The sequence below is a fragment of the Coturnix japonica genome, chromosome 2 (genome assembly GCF_054131305.1).
Source record: "Coturnix japonica strain WE chromosome 2, WE-NBRP24, whole genome shotgun sequence".
NCBI lineage: Eukaryota > Metazoa > Chordata > Aves > Galliformes > Phasianidae > Coturnix > Coturnix japonica.
The window spans coordinates 73,098,418-73,111,550 of NC_140664.1; positions in this window are offsets into that span (position 1 = coordinate 73,098,418).

Genomic DNA, 13,133 nt, shown 5'->3' on the forward strand with positions numbered 1-13,133 from the left:
TTATCCGCGATGCCACTGGATGGCAATGTTGGCCCGAGCATCGGTTCACTGCTGCAGGACGAAACGTGAGCCTGGCGGGTTGATGCTGGTAGGGCTGGGGCAGAGTGCGGTGGGCTCAGAGACTGCTCGTTTCAATGTGTGCAGACAGGGCCTGCTGCAACTGCTGCACCGGAAAGAAGAGCCGAAATGAGTCACTTGTGAATCACCGCTTGTTTCCCGTCCTGAGCTCATCTACAATCTCATGGCGATCAAACGGCCTTTTACAACGTGTTAATGCATGGCTATGCTGCCCCAGCATCCAGCAGAGCCCCCCTCATTTGCAGGAGGCCAGGACAGTCTCTCCCAGCGAATCAGCAGTGCTTTTCAGGAGCAGGAATGGAAGAAGGCACAAAAAGCTCATTGTCAGTTTAAGGTAAGGCCAAGGTTTCCCAACCACTGGCTCTCAGCAGCACTGGCTGTCCCCACGTCCTTCAGCTGCGTGGTTGGTGGGCCAGATTGGAAACACATTTAAAGATGTATCTGCTTAAGGCAAAGGGCTGAATTCTTTTTACCTTTTATTTCTCCCCAAAGCAAATCCATCCAGCAGGTCTTCACAAAAAGAAGAAAAAAAGAAAGCATGAGGATGGAGAATAAGGTGTGAATCCCCTAAGGCTGCTATTGCCGTTGAACTCTCTGGTGCAAAACCACAGCCTGAGGTGCTGAGCTTCATCCCAGAGCATCTGAAGCTTGGGAACCAAACCTCTTCTGCCATCTCCTCGTTGGAGTGGCTTGAGATAGAAATCCCTCCGACCAGCACAACGAGCTGCACCTTGACCATCTGTCCATGTCCTGAGCCCTGCCAGCATGTAGGGAGCTGCATGGCCAGAAAGGCCAAACTCTCTCTGCCATCAGCCACTTAAGCTGCTGCTGTCACACCTAATTGTAGCTTAAAGGTACTGAATAATTGCATGCGTATGGGGCCTGATCCAGCCCCTGATAATAATCCTAATAATGCTGCTCTTATCCAGCCACGGGACTTGGTTTCAGCCCCTGATGTGGGCTCAGTCATGCTGTAATTCAGCTGAGGAGGCCATTCACTGTGGGGCTAATTCTGTTTCAGAAGCAGACAGGCTATTTATGGGATGATTTTTGTTCCTGTTCTAAGTTCTTATGCCCAATTGACTGCCTGTAAAGTGGGTCAAGCCAATACATCGCCTGTTACCATAGGAAGCTGGGGCTTAAAATCTCAGCACCAAGTTTGGCCAGCGCTCGCCCACGGGATAAACCACCAGCTTTTGCAATCAACTTTTTCCTTCTGAAATGAAATCATAGGAGTACTAAAGTTATCTTCCCACTGCCAAGGAAGAACACCAAATGGAGGCAAGCAGAACAGCTTTGATGTGCGCAGATGGGTGGTAGTCTCACATCAGCTGTACCACCAGGACCAGCTGGGAGCAAGGCTCTCATGCTCATAAGGCAACGTTGTCCTCCTGGGGAGGCTCCACATGAGCATAGGACTGTTAGCCAAGCTCAGGTTCCTCCACAGGTCCGGAGGAGGATTAAGCAAGTATCAGCTTATTGTGAAACATATCTCACAGCGCATTGCAAGAGGCAGAGGTTAAGACCTGCCCATATCCATACCCAGTGGTGAAGTAGGCAGTGGGGCAAGTGCATTAAGTCCCTAGCCTGGGAGCATGGTGTTAGGCAAGGCCCCTGAGCTAGGCAACCCTTACCTCTCCAGGGTTATTTGTAATCTGGTTGACTTCATCAGGGCACCTCACAGAGGGAGGCAAAGTGAGACAACTTGATATTATACAAACCATGAGAGCAGAAGAAGCCATGGGTGGGTGAGCAGTACCTTTTGGGATGGTTCCCCCTCAGCTTTAGGGACTAGATGCACTGTCACAAGGGAAGCTGCCATAGAAGGGCTGGTGAAAAGAGCACTAAGCACCCTAGGTGGGAAACAAAGGAACCACCACCACCCACCCATACATAAAGGCAGGGCAGGGCTACTTGTCCTACAGCTGGGCCATCTGCCTAATGGTTGGGAAGGGCAAGGCAGGTGTCAGGGAGGGCTGTTCCAGGTTAGCAAGGTTAAGTGCAAAGCATGCGATGCTGACAGTAGGGCAAGTGATAACCTGCCTCTGTTTGCATGCTGTGTTTTTCCAGTGATGCTTTGCAAAGCATATGTGTTTTCTGAACAGTCCCAAACAAACATGGTGCCCCTATGACATGCACATCCCCTGCATGTTTTGAAGTAAGTGCCAGCAGCTGGAAGGCAGGAAAGCAAAACCTTAGCAGAGTCTACTGATATGAGGACCTCTGGTAGAGTAAATCTCAGCAAAACTCAGGCTGTCTTGGTCTCCTTCCTCTGTGTCCAGCTGGCCCACCTGTGTCCTGAGGCCACTCTTTTCACTCCTTTGTGTCCAACTTGTCTTCAAGATAAGGGATAAATGATCACAGAATGGTTTGCCTTGGAAGGAACATTAAAGCCCACCCAGTTCCAACACCCTGCTGTGGGCAGGGCAGCCCCCCACCAGCTCAGGTTACCCAGGGCCCCACCCAATGAGGCCTTGAGCACTGCCAGGGATTGGAAACCTACAGCTTCTCTGGGCAGCAGTGCCAGCACCTCACCACTAATAATTACGTGGGGCATGACAGCAAATATTGACAGTTAGGATTTTCTTATATTTTTTGTTGATTTTCCTCCACCTCTGCCTTTACCCTTGAAGAGTAACTGGGATTTATGGTGCAGTCACTGATACAGAGAGATACAGATAGGCATCTCCCACAAGTACAGTAGTGCCCATCCACTGTGTGAATCTGACCCCTCAAGAGTGTAAGACAGTTGTAATGCTTCATTTTTACTTCTTTTATTCAGGCTTAAATCTGTACTTCATATATACAGGGAGATACAAGGGAGGATGTAGAAAAGATTATGGTTTAGTTTATTTAGTTTTGTCATGGTTTAATAATTTTGTAATTTTTGCTATCAGTATTCCACATCATAACATCATATTAAGCATGAATAATTTTACTGAATCTGCAACTTACAGAAGAAGACTACATCTCCCAGGGAACAACACGATAGGTCACGGGACCTGGACTCTATATTAACTCTGTCGCAGAACAGACTGACGTCTTTCGAGTTCTGGCGTTCAGGGGAGTGTGTGGGAGCCTTCAGCCGTTCGCCTAGATTCACAGTAGGCCTCTCGGTTACGGGACTCACTCTCTCTCCTATTTTGCTTGATTCGTTAGCTCAATTTTCAATTTTCAATTATATTGTATTATATTGTGTTATCCTGTATTTCGATATAGTGTTTAGTAAATAAGTGTGCCTCCTTAGATCGTTGCCGCTGTTTTCTTTTCCTAATTAACTTTTTCCTTTCGGCCTAGGGCCCCTCCGGGGCCCACGGCCCCCTGTCACGGACGCAGGTGGATTTTTAGTTCAAACCGTGACAGATTTTGGTGGAGGATGCGGGCAAATTGAGTTGCTGTTTTTCTGTGTTTTCTTCTGTTGCTCTTTTAGCTTTTAACAGAGCTACGAGTTTTTTTTCCCTGTTAAGGAGCTATCTCGTGTTTGCGATTCTGCACCTGCGAGCTTGACCTTGAAAGTCCAGGCGGACTGCCAATACTCCGGTATATTTTATAAACACTGCTGAGCTTTGTTTTCTTTTACTTTTTCTCTCTATTGGAGGAAAAAAGATGTTTTCTCTACTAAATTTGTTTTACCAGGGACTGTGTGCCATTGGTTCCTTTTTTGAGACGCTCCGAACATATTGGGCCATGTTTAAGCTAGCCACTTTTTCTTATGGAGCTATACAATTGTATAATGAATTGAAAGCATGGTTAGCAATGCTCACTTCGTATCTGTATACAGCTCCAGAGGGAGCAACTAATGCAACTAATTATACAGAAATGGTGATTTTTAAGCGTGCTCCTCTTTCTTTCTATGAATCCTTTATGCAGTTCTTGAATGATCAGTGGGCCACACTCTTAATCTCCCTGATCTTACTGTTGATTATTGTAATAATCTCACTCAGTATCTGGATTTATAACATCCGGAGGAAGTCTTCCCTAGAACCAGAGAATACTGAGTGGCAGGGAATTGAAGAGATTCTCAAAGGACAGACATCTTCAGTGTTATGGAGCTTCACTCCTGAACACTTGAAGAATCCTGAGAGTTTGATTGCATATTTGAGGCAGGAATGTTGTGGCTCAGGCAGATCTCAGGAGGCACAAATGATTTTGGGCCTAGCTAATGCTTATTGGGCCTTAGTCAATACCATTCCTGAGAGAGAGAGTCTTAGAGCTGAGGCAGAAAAACTTTGGACTGAGAAGGTAGAGAGAGAAAAAGCTTTTGAAGCTGAGAGAAAAGATCTCCTGTACCAACGAGACTCAATCTGGTACGAGAAAGAGAGTCTTAGAGCTGAGGCAGAAAAACTTTGGACTGAGAAGGTAGAGAGAGAAAAAGCTTTTGAAGCTGAGAGAAAAGATCTCCTGTACCAACGAGACTCAATCTGGTACGAGAGAGAGAGTCTTAGAGCTGACGCAGTAAAACTTTGGGATGAGAAGGTAGAGAGAGAAAAAGTTTTTGAAGCTGAGAGAAAAGATCTCCTGTACCAACGAGACTCAATCTGGTACGAGAAAGAGAGTCTTAGAGCTGACGCAGAAAAACTTTGGGATGAGAAAAGCTCCCTGCAATCCCAACTCAACACTCTCCAGTCCGAGTACAACACCCTCCGGTCCGAGCACGACGCTCTCCAGTCCGAGCACGGCGCCCTCCGGTCCGAGCACGACGCTCTCCAGTCCGAGCACGGCGCCCTCCGGTCCGAGCACGACGCTCTCCAGTCCGAGCACGGCGCCCTCCGGTCCGAGCATGACACTCTCCAGACTGAGCGCGATGCCCTCCGGTCCGAGCATGACACTCTCCAGACTGAGCATGATGCCTTCCAATCCAACTGCGACACCCTCCAGTCCGAGCACAACACTCTTCAGTCTGTGCATAATGCCCTCCAGTCCGAGCATAACGCTCTTCAGACTGAGCACAATGCCCTCCAGACCGAGCACAACACTCTTCAGTCCGAGCATAATGCCCTCCGGTCCGAGCATAACGCTCTTCAGACTGAGCACAATGCCCTTCGGACCGAGCACAACACTCTTCAGTCCGAGCATAACACTCTTCAGACCGAGCACAATGCCCTCCAGACCAAGCTCAACACTCTCCAGACTGAGCGCGATGCCCTCCGGTCCGAGCATGACACTCTCCAGACTGAGCGCGATGCCCTCCGGTCCGAGCACGACACTCTCCAGTCCGAGCACAGCGCCCTCCTGTGTAAGTGCGTCGATCTCCAGGTCAAACATGACTCTATTGACTCGTTGTACACTGACCTCAAGGCCGACTACAACGCCCTCAAAGCCAGTCGCAGCACCCTCCGGTCTGTGTACGACGAGCTCCTGTCTGACTACGACGCTCTCCAGTCTGAGCACGACGCCCTCCAGTCTAGTTATAACGTCCTCAGGGCAGAATGCGACACCCTCAAGTCTGAACCGTATGTACTCCAACTTAACCAACCACCGGGGGCACCAGATACAATGTTGGTTGCCCCTGTAAGAGGGCGAAAAACAAAACGAGTTTCAACTCAGATAGAGAAAATGCAGAAGGAGTTAGAAGAGCGGAGGGAGTTAGGAGAGCAGGACTCAGGAGAGCAGGGGGACTCAGGAGAGCAGGGGGACTCAGGAGAGCAGGGGGACTCAGGAGAGCAGGAGGAGTCAGAAGACCAGAGGAAGTCGGCGGAGCAGAGGTTGTTAGAGCAGTATAAGAAGATGTTAGAGGAGGAGAAGAAGTCAGAGGAGCAGAGAAAGTTAGGAGAGAGAAAGTTAGGAGAGAGGAAGAAGGAGGAAGGTCGCCTGGAGGAAATAACACAAGCGTCAGAGTCAGGGTCAGAGTCAGACGAGGAGCCAAAAGCTAAATTTTCTTTACGAGAATTTCTCGAGTCCAAACTTATAGATGGGGCAGCCTCATCAACACAGCTGCCAACATTAACACCTGGGACTCCTGATAGAGCAAAAGGTGAGCAAAGTATTACGACCATTATTGATCGATCTTTTAAACTGAGTGAAATTCGAGATCTGAGAAAGGATTTCACACGTCAGCCAAAAGAAAATATGGTCACTTGGTTACTTCGCTGCTGGGACAATGGTGCCAATAGTGCGTGGCTCGATGGCAGTGAAGCTCGCCAACTGGGTAGCATTTCCAGGGACTCACGTGTGGACAGAGGTATAGGCACATGCCAAAATCGGTCCTACACCCTCTGGAAGCGGATGTTGATAGCGGTAAGAGATAGATTCCCCTTTAAACGGGACTTGGAGCCTGAGAAAAAGAAATGGACTGATATGGAGAAAGGTATCCAATTTTTGAGAGAAAGGGCTCTGGTGGAAATGCTCTACAGCCCCCAGTTCAATCGTAACAATCCAAACCAATTACATGATCCTGAAGCAGTCCACGTTCCACGACAAATGTGGCGTGACTTTACAAAGGCAGCTCCAGAAAAGCATGCCAGTGCACTTGCATTGGTATATGGCAAAGGGGAAAGAAAGCCCCTTGTAAATGAGCTAATTAGCAGACTTCAGGAGCTTGAATTATTTATAAGCGCTACAGAAGTTAAGCTTTATACTTCAGCCATTGTCCAAATGGGAAAAAAAATAGTGGAAAGGTTAGACAAAGTGGAGGAAACACAAAGTGATATTATTGACAAATTGGCTAATGTGCCTGATGTAGATGAATCCACGGTGGTACCAGATGATGGAAACCAGGATTTCCACGATCGCCTATTGAGAGAGCTAAACAACATGAGTTCCTCTCGACCTGTATCATCGAAAATCTCAACCATAAAAAAGAGACGTCCTCGTATTCAAGCAAATGACAACGATAAGACACCTCGTATTCAAGCAAACGACAATGATAAGACCATACGTTTTGCTTTGTTGTATTTCTTGAGTAATCATGGGGAGGATATAAAGAAGTGGTATAACTCATCCACTTCTGCACTTCAGGCACGAGTGAAAGAATTACAATCCAAAACAACCACCAAGGTGAACTCTTCCAAACGGGGGAGAGTTCCAGTTGCTGCAAGTCAACGAGGTAAACAATAGAGGGGCCCTGCCCCCAGCCAGGGGGGGGAAAGGGACAACAGAGTATACTGGACTGTGTGGATTAAGTGGCCTGGCACATCTCAACCACAGAAATATAAAGCCTTGGTGGACACTGGTGCACAATGCACCCTAATGCCCTCAAGTCACCAAGGGACACAACCAATTTATATCCATGGAGTGACTGGGGGTTCCCAAGAATTGACTATGTTGGAGGCCGAAATAAGCCTCACTGGTAAAAACTGGCGAATGCACCCTATTGTGACTGGTCCAGAGGCTCCATGTATACTGGGAATCGATTACCTTAGGATGGGATATTTCAAGGATCCCAAGGGGTATCGATGGGCCTTTGGGATAGCTGCTGTAAACACAAATGGTGTTAAGCAGCTGTCAACTTTACCTGGTCTGTCAGATGATCCTTCTGCTGTGGGGTTGCTCCAGGTAAAAGACCAAGAGGTACCAATTGCCACCAAAGTGGTTCACAGACGGCAGTACCGCACCAATAGGGACTCATTGCTCCCCATTCAAAAGCTAATTCGCCAATTAGAAAATCAGGGAGTGATTAGCAAAACGCACTCGCCTTTTAACAGCCCCATATGGCCAGTGCGTAAAACCAGTGGGGAATGGAGGCTGACGGTAGATTACCGTGGCCTGAATGAAGTCACACCTCCATTAAGTGCTGCTGTACCAGACATGCTAGAACTCCAGTATGAATTGGAGTCAAAAGAAGCTAGGTGGTATGCCACCATTGATATTGCTAATGCCTTCTTTTCCATCCCATTGGCTGCAAAATGTAGGCCACAGTTTGCTTTTACCTGGAGAGGTATTCAGTATACCTGGAACCGTTTACCCCAGGGGTGGAAGCACAGCCCAACAATTTGCCATGGATTGATCCAAGCTGTTTTGGAACAGGGTAATGCTCCTGAGCACTTGCAGTATATTGATGACATTGTGGTGTGGGGCCATACAGCAGCAGAGGTTTTCAAGAAAGGGAAACAGATAATCCAAATTCTTTTGAAAGCTGGTTTTGCCATTAAGAGCAGCAAGGTGAAGGGGCCTGCCCAGGAAATCCAGTTCTTAGGCATAAAATGGCAAGATGGACGTCGTCACATCCCAGCAGATGTGATTGACAAAATCACTGCTATGTCTCCGCCCACAAATAAAACAGAGACCCAATCTTTTCTGGGAGTAGTGGGCTTTTGGAGAATGCATGTCCCAAACTACAGCCACATAGTGAGCCCTCTCTATCAGGTAACACGGAAGAAGAATAATTTCTCATGGGGTCCTGAGCAGCAGCAGGCTTTTGAGCAGATAAAACAAGAAATAGCCCGTGCCGTGGCCTTGGGGCCAGTACGGACGGGACAGGATGTGAAGAACATCCTCTACACTGCTGCTGGAGAGAAAGGTCCCACCTGGAGTTTGTGGCAAAGAGCCTCAGGAGAGACCCGAGGCCGACCCCTAGGATTTTGGAGTCGAGCATATAAAAGGTCTGAGGAGCGCTACACTCCAACTGAGAAGGAGATCTTAGCCGTGTATGAGGGGGTTCGGGCTGCTTCTGAAGTAGTTGGGACAGAGGTTCAGCTTCTTCTAGCACCTCGCTTGCCAGTAATAAACTGGATGTTTAAAGGACAGGTTCCCTCCACCCATCATGCTACTGATGCCACTTGGAGTAAGTGGATTTCATTAATTACTCAACGAGCTCGAATGGGAAAACTCAGCCGTCCTGGAATTCTAGAAGTGATCATGGACTGGCCTGAGAGTAAAAAAAATGAAACACCACCTACAGAAGAGGTATCACGTGCTAAAGAGGCACCACCATACAATGAGCTACCAGAAAACGAAAAGAAATTTGCCCTGTTCACAGACGGATCATGTCGTATTGTAGGGAAGCATCGCAGATGGAAAGCTGCTGTATGGAGCCCCACACGACAAGTTGCAGAAGCCACCGAAGGTAAAGGAGAATCAAGTCAATTCGCAGAGGTAAAGGCTGTTCAGCTGGCTTTAGATGTGGCTGAACGGGAGAGGTGGCCAATGCTTCATCTTTATACTGATTCATGGATGGTGGCAAATGCCTTATGGGGGTGGTTGCAACAGTGGGAAAATGATAATTGGCAACGAAAGGGTAAACCTGTTTGGGCTGCTGAACTGTGGAAAGACATTGCTGCCCGAATAAGGAACATTGTTGTAAAGGTGCGCCATGTAGATGCTCATGTGCCTAAAAGTAAGGCTACTGAAGAACATAAGAATAACCATCAGGTTGATCGAGCTGCCAAAATTGAGGTGGCTCAAATAGACTTGGACTGGCAGAACAAGGGTGAATTATTCCTAGCTCGGTGGGCCCATGAGACTTCAGGTCATCAAGGAAGGGATGCAACATATAAGTGGGCCAGAGACCGAGGGGTGGACTTAACTATGGACGCTATTGCTCAAGTTATTCATGATTGTGAAACATGCGCCATAATTAAACAAGCCAAGAGGATGAAACCTATTTGGGGGGAAGGGCGATGGCAAAAGTATAAATATGGAGAGGCATGGCAGGTTGATTATATCACCTTGCCACGATCTCGCAATGGTAAGCGTTATGTACTCACCATGGTGGAGGCAACCACTGGGTGGCTCGAAACATACGCAGTACCCCATGCTACCGCCCGAAACACCATATTAGGGTTGGAAAAGCAAATCCTGTGGCGGCATGGCACTCCGGAAAGAATTGAATCAGATAATGGGACCCATTTTAAAAATTCCCTTGTAACCACTTGGGCCAAAAATCATGGCATTGAGTGGATTTACCATATTCCCTATCATGCACCAGCTTCTGGTAAGATTGAACGATTCAATGGGTTGTTGAAAACTATGTTGAAAGCAATGGGTGGTGGAACGTATAAAAACTGGGAGAACCATTTAGCAGAAGCCACCTGGTTGGTCAACACTCGAGGATCTAGTAATCGTAATGGTCCTAACCAATCCAGCTCCCTACGTACTGTGGAGGGAGATAAGGTTCCTGTAGTACACATAAAGAGTGTGTTGGGAAAAACAGTTTGGGTCCTTCCAGCATCTGGAAAGGGCAAACCTCTCCGGGGTACTGTCTTTGCCCAGGGACCTGGGTGCACATGGTGGGTGATGGACAAAAATGGGAATGTTCAGTGTGTACCACAAGGGAATTTGATGTTGGGGGAGTGCAGCCAATGATTTTCCTGTAAATATATAGGTAGAGTCTCAGAAAATATTTCAATTAGGTACAGAATAGTTCAATTAGGTATAGGACTTAAGATAGAGTGGATTAATGTTAAGGAAACACTTTTTCTCTATATACCTTAATTAGGCATTCTGTAAGCAAGTTTTCCATCTGGACTCTATATCCTGCACTGGCCATGCATGTGTAGAGCACACATGGAAAGAAGTATAAGTCAAAAGGAAATCTGCTGTGGTGGCTGGGAAAGGATGAGTGCACCTTGATGTGGGGGACGCCCTACTAGCGCTGCCTTTCCCCTCTACCGCTGACATGTTTTCCTTTTTCTGGCAGTTTTGCCATTTTCTCAAAATTAATAAATAGTAGGTTAGGTTATAGAGTTTTGTTCTCAACTTAGGGATTTGTATGGAATAAATATAAAGTGTTGAGAAAAATAAGGTTGCTGATTATTCACAATTATACATATGAGTGTGTATGTATGTATAAACATAATGTAATGATGTAGAATAAGGGGTGGAAACTAAAAGAGGGGAAATTCAAGCTGGATATAAGGAAAAGATTTTTACCATAAGGGTGGTGAAGCGCTGGCACAGATTGCCCAGAGAGGTGGTGGATGCACTTTCCCTACAGACACTCAGGGTCAAGCTGAATGGGGCTCTGAGCAACCTTATGTAGCTGTAGTGTCCCTGCTCATTGCAGGGGAGCTGGACTAGATGGCTTTTAGGGGTCCCTTCCAACTCAAACGATATAATTCTAAGTGTTGCTTTAAAACACAAGTCTCTGTCACCAGGCTCTGGGTGAAGGTGCAAGAGGACAACACTGGATCTGAAGGAGGGTGGATAGTGCGTGCAGTCAGACTGTTGCCCACCATATCCAGGCTGTCTTCATAGAGATCCTTCATGCCCATGTGTTGTGCTCCCAGCGCTGAGCTGAGTTGTGCTGCTGAATCCTCCAAAACCGAGACACACCGGGGCGCCAGAGCCTCAGGAAAGGAGAACTCGACGTGGGAGCTCGGCAGTGAGCTGGTGTCAAACACCACAAAGCTTAACGGAGCCGAGCAAACCCGAGCCATGGTATAGACTGTGCTCTGTTGTCTGTTTTGTTTTGTTTTGCTCTCTGCCAAGTGATACATCTTAGTGACAAGTCGCTCCAGCCACGCAGTGGTGCTTTAATGCCATGGAGTATCGTGGGGTGTAGGCATGTGCTGGGACAATGGTGAGACCTAATGGTAAAGGCTGAATACTCTGCAGCTGCACGCAAGCTGGGCTGGATTAAAGGCTCCAGCTTTGGAAGCTCCTTGTTGAAAAAGTCACTCAAGAGTATTTTCTGCAGATTAATATTGTTATGGACATCAGAGCCTCCAACAGCCATTTTCCAGTAATAGGCCCTTTTGTAATTATTTGACGCATTAAAATATATGCCTTGCAGACAGCACTTCTCATGTTAGCTTAGATATATCAAAGTAGATTTTATTTCAAATCTGCCATGCTGAATGTCAGGCTTCGTTTTATAAATACGTCTTGGAATTGTTAGGGTGATTTACTCAACGCGCTAAAGAATGAATCCACTTCCAACGCACTTCCAATGTCACACTGGGGTGGATGCTGCATCAGCGTGTCATTGGAGGGGGAAGCTGGAAGCTTGGGTGCCCCGGGCTGGGTATGGAGGAGCACAGGGGTGGGTATGGGGGAGCACTGTCAGGCAATGAATGGAAGGAACCTCTTGCAGGGATGCTGATGGCCTGCTGCTCCTCATGGGGTATTGCTTTTCTGGCAATGGGGGCAAAATGGTCAGTTCGGGATGAGTCTATGGTTTCCTTCACTAGATCTGAACCAAACCAGCTGCCAGACATGGGGGAAGTTACTTGTCTTCCCCTTCACTTCTCTGTAAGGCAGATAAACTAATAGCACTGTGTCTTATGAGGGTTTGTTGCAGATTGTTATAGAGTGGGAAGTTGTTGGAAGAATGACCGTGTCAGTGTGATATCAGAGTAAAACGAAGGAGCCCTGTTCTGCTCCATGCAGGTTTGTGGAATGCTGTTGCTTGCTTAAACAGAGCAGGGTTTTGGCCTATCCTTAAACAACTTTCTGTTGTTTTTCTTCTTGAATGCTCATGTGTAGCCAGGAGACAGCATTACATGGAGGGCTGCTCCTGCCCATGTATTGCTGCTCAGGAGATGGATGGGAGCCCACAGCCGGGCACAGCCTCTGCTTCCCCACAGTCACAGAACCATAGAATATCTCAAACTGGGAGCGACCCACAAGGATCACTCAATCTGCCTCCTGCCTCCTCATAGGACCAACCAAAAATCCCAAGTCCCAGGGATGTTGGTGCAGAGTCCTACTGAGCTGCTGCAGAACAGTGGACGTACTGATAATAACCGATCCAAAGCTTCTCCATACAAGAACACGCATTCAGAATTTGCTTTACTGAGCAATTAAATGTGTAAGATAAATACCCCTGGGGGAGGAGGGCTGTCTGAGGTTTTACGGCGTATCTTAGTGCAGGCTTTGAAATCTCAATCCAAGGGCAACACCGCATAGAGACCTAATGCAGTTCAAGTGCAAAAGCCATTTTGGGGGGACGTGTGAGGAGTCAGAATGACCCAAACCGCAGTTTGAATGCCCGAACTGCAAGCACAGCACCTCTCTTAGAGCTCTGTGGGGTCTCCTCGTGCTTAGCAAATTAAACGTACGACAGCAAAACCTCAAAAAGTGAACAGGTCCTAGTAAATAAAAGCCGGATTTCTTCTGGGTGGATCTTTAGGATGGATTTATCGCGTATCGGGACGCTCTAATCAGGAGTTCGCCCG